Source organism: Sinocyclocheilus rhinocerous, unplaced genomic scaffold, assembly GCF_001515625.1.
Source record: "Sinocyclocheilus rhinocerous isolate Xijiao unplaced genomic scaffold, SAMN03320098_v1.1 scaffold214, whole genome shotgun sequence".
NCBI classification, from domain to species: domain Eukaryota; kingdom Metazoa; phylum Chordata; class Actinopteri; order Cypriniformes; family Cyprinidae; genus Sinocyclocheilus; species Sinocyclocheilus rhinocerous.
Window position 1 is genome coordinate 27,349 of NW_015657514.1, and position 3,680 is coordinate 31,028.

The 3,680-nt window shown below is 53.2% G+C and overlaps 1 protein-coding gene across 1 annotated transcript in view; it reads left to right on the forward strand.

Annotated features, from left to right (window-relative positions):
• Nucleotides 1-233: 233 nt before the first annotated feature.
• The window catches only part of LOC107721230 (exocyst complex component 3-like protein 4), a 9,094-nt gene continuing 5,647 nt past the window's right edge, over nucleotides 234-3,680 (forward strand). Inside the window, exon 1 of the mRNA XM_016529154.1 lies at nucleotides 234-329. The gene's annotated coding sequence lies outside the window, so the exon portion shown is untranslated. The remainder of the gene's footprint in view (nucleotides 330-3,680) is intronic.

Genomic DNA, 3,680 nt, shown 5'->3' on the forward strand with positions numbered 1-3,680 from the left:
TAAAATGTTTGTGAATTGTTCAGAGTACTAATCTGTGTTATTGTAAATAAGTTAATTCTAGCATCATTTGTGTGCAGCTGCCACTTAAAGTATTTTTTAAAAGTCTAATTCAATGACATTTAGACATTTCTAAGTGGTTTAAGTGCCCAAATCTTTTTGAGGACACTGTAATTTAAAAAAAAACAGCACAAGGTTACAAAAACACATTTATGATGTTTTCTTTCCCAGAATATTAAAGGGCATGTACAAGGATCCAGAAGAATTGATGTGAACCTTGAGCAGAAGGTTGTGCGTTCCTGTTTAGAGGAACTGAAGACCTTTCCAAAACGGTTTGTGATAAAGAACTAATATGCTAATTGGAAGTCAGTTTTGTAATTCTATAACTAAAAGCTTCTGTAGTCTACATTTTTTGTACAGGGGACAGCTAATCAAGTTTATTTCACTTAACGGCTGTTATATCTTTATGTGCTAATTTGACAGTTATTATAGGAAAAAAAGATTAGCATATAATTTCCGGGTTCCCTCTCGAGCTTTCACGAGACATCACAGAGACATTTCTCCGTTATAGGAACTCCTTCCCTTCCAACCTTTCTGAAGTCCTATTGGCTCACGCCAGTCCAAATGACTGGCCAATTGTCACGACGTATGCTAGTCGCTTGCAAATACTGACGAGCTCAAGAGGCAGTATAAAATGAATGAATGAATGATGCATTTATATAGCGCTTTATTGTGTATTGTTGTACACCCAAAGCGCTTTACAATCATATGGGGGGTCTCTCCTCAACCACCACGAGTGTGCAGCATCCACTTGGATGATGCGACGGCAGCCACAGGACGGACGCGCCAGTGCACTCACCACACACCAGCTACAGGTGGAGAGGAGAGAGAGTCATAGAGCCAATCAAGTGGTTGGGGATTATTAGGAGGCCATGATTGACAAAGGCCAGGGGGGCAATTTGGCGAGGACACCGGGGTTACACTCCAACTCTTTACGAGAAGTGCCATGGGATTTTTAATGACCACAGAGAGTCAGGACCTCGGTTTAACGTCTCATCCGAAAGACGGTGCTTTTTGACAGTATAGTGTCCCCGTCACTATACTGGGGCGTTAGGACCCACGCAGACCACAGGGTGAGCACCCCCTCCTGGCCTCACTAACACCTCTTCCAACAGCAACCTAGTTTTACCAGGAGGTCTCCCATCCAGGTACTGACCAAGCTCAACCCTGCTTAGCTTCAGTGGGCAACCAGTCTTGGGCTGCAGGGCGATATGGCTGTGGGTGCACGTGACAATTACGTCAGAATCTTCTACTTCACCTGCTGAATTCATTATGGCTACATTCTGCAAGAACTGCGCGGGACCAATAGAGCCGCCGGATCAACACGACCACTGCGTCGCCTGCCTGGGCCTGGCCCACGCCGAGGTGGCGCTGGACGAGTCCGACTGCGGGCATTATGCGGACCTGCCGGCTCACGTGCTCCGGACCAGCCGCGATGTGGCTCGCGGCCTATTCGGGGTGAGGCCAACTGCCGCCAGCATGCCGCTGGTGGGCCCTCTTGCTCCAACCTCAACGATCACCCTGTTCCCCGGTTTCCTTCCCCGAGGACTGCTTCCGCCCTCCTTCCAACATCGCGGAGTTTGTGTCCTTTGGCCAGGAGGAGGGGGATGACTCGATGTCCATCTCGGCCTCGGAGAGGGAGGATTGGGTGGGATCGGAGCCCGATCAACCGGACAGCATGGGATCCCCAGACCTCCAGGAGGAGCTCATAAGGTTTCTGTCGAAGGCTGCCCAGGAGTTGGAGCTTACCTGGAGTCCTCCAGAGAAGCCTGCCAGGAGTAAGCTCGACTCCTGGTATTTCAGGTTCACCCGGAAAACTGACTCGAGGGCGTTGGTCCCCTTCTTCACCGACGTACACAAGCAGCTGGTGAAAACGTGGTCTGCGCCCCAATCGGCGTGTGTCCACTCTGCCACACAGGCCATCTTTTCCGACGTGGATGGAGCGGAGGCCCACGGGTATGTGCACTCTCCCCCAGTCGAGGTGTCCTGCAGCAACCAAGACCCTAGGCTCAGACATCAGCCTCCCCTCGAAGCCGTGCAGGACCACCGCCCACCTCGCTAATAAAGCGTGTGCGTCTGATGGCGGGGTGGCTTCCGCGCTGCACGCCATGGCAGTGCTGCAGGTTTTCCAGGCGAAGCTCCTGCAGGCGGCGGAGGGCAGAGCCCTCACTGCGGAGGCTATTAAGGATCAGCGCGCGGCGACGGACTTCATGCTGCTGGCGACAAAGCGAGGCCGTGGGAAAGGCCATGCCGTGGGAAAGGCCATGGGTTTTATGGTCGTCCTTCAGAGGCGCCTATGGTTAAACCTGGCTGACCTCAAGGATGCTGATCGTAAAGTGCTGCTGAACGCTCCTGTGACTCCCTCCGGCCTCTTTGGTGATGCCGTGGAGTCCATTATTGAACGCTTCGCGGAGGCTCAAAAGCGTGCCAAAGCCATGAGTCACGTGATGCTGAGGCTTGCTTTGCAGCAGCAGACGGCGAGATCCAGGTCCTCGTCGGCACCTGGCTCTTCCCAACGGAGGGATAACCCCAGGTCAGCGACCGTGGCGGTGACTGCTACTGCTCCTCGCCAGGAGCCGGATATCCGGAGGAAGCACCACGGCCAGCGGAGGAGCCGGCGACGTGACTCTTGCCTGCCCCCGGCTGCTAAGCCGTTGTTCTGAAGAGAGGAGGAGAGTGCGCGAGGGGCCCGGCTCCCAAGAGCCACAAGTTCATGTGTTCAAATGTTTGTGTGTTGGATGTTCATTCAATAAAAATGCATTCACTCTCACAAAAAGAGCTCTTTCCTCCTCACTCATTCAATGCCGCGCCGCTCGCCCCGCCTCAGAGCAGTGCGCAGCGGCCACCCACACAGGTTATAGTCATACAGCACTCGCCGGCACATCCAACGACCAAGCTGCTAAAGCCACTATGTCAGTTCCTGAGCGCGTGGGAAGTCATTCTGGGAATCTCGCGCTGGCTACTCGGTGTGATAGAGCGTGGGTATACCCTTCAATTCAGATGCAGACCACCCCGTTTAAATGGCGTGGTGCAGTCTCTAACATTGCCTCAAAATGCCCCGGTTCTGAGACAAGAGGTATGCAGTCTGCTCGAAAAAGGAGCGATAGAACGAGTCCCTCCCAGCGAGCTGGAGAGCGGGTTTTACAGCCGCTATTTCGTGGTACCCAAAAGAGACGGGAGACTCCGCCCGATTCTAGATCTCAGGCCCATCAACAGAGCGCTTTGCAAGCGTCCGTTCAGGATGATAACGCTGAAACAGATCCTGCCGCAAATTCACCCCGGGGACTGGTTTGCGTCCGTGGACTTAAAGGACACGTACTTTCACATTCAGATAGCACCGCATCACAGACACTTTCTGAGGTTTGCTTTCGAGGTCACAGCGTACCAATACTCTCTTCTCCCGTTCAGGCTGGCTTTGGCCCCACGCACTTTCTCGAAGTGCATGGATGCAGCACTTTCCCCCCTCAGAGCGAGCGGGATGCGCGTTCTCAACTATCTGGACGATTGGCTGATTTTAGCTCAGTCCCGGGACACGCTAGTCAGCCATATAGACACGCTGCTTCGTCACTTGGAGTCCCTAGGGCTATGCGTCAACATGAAGAAGAGCATTCTCGCGCCGAGTC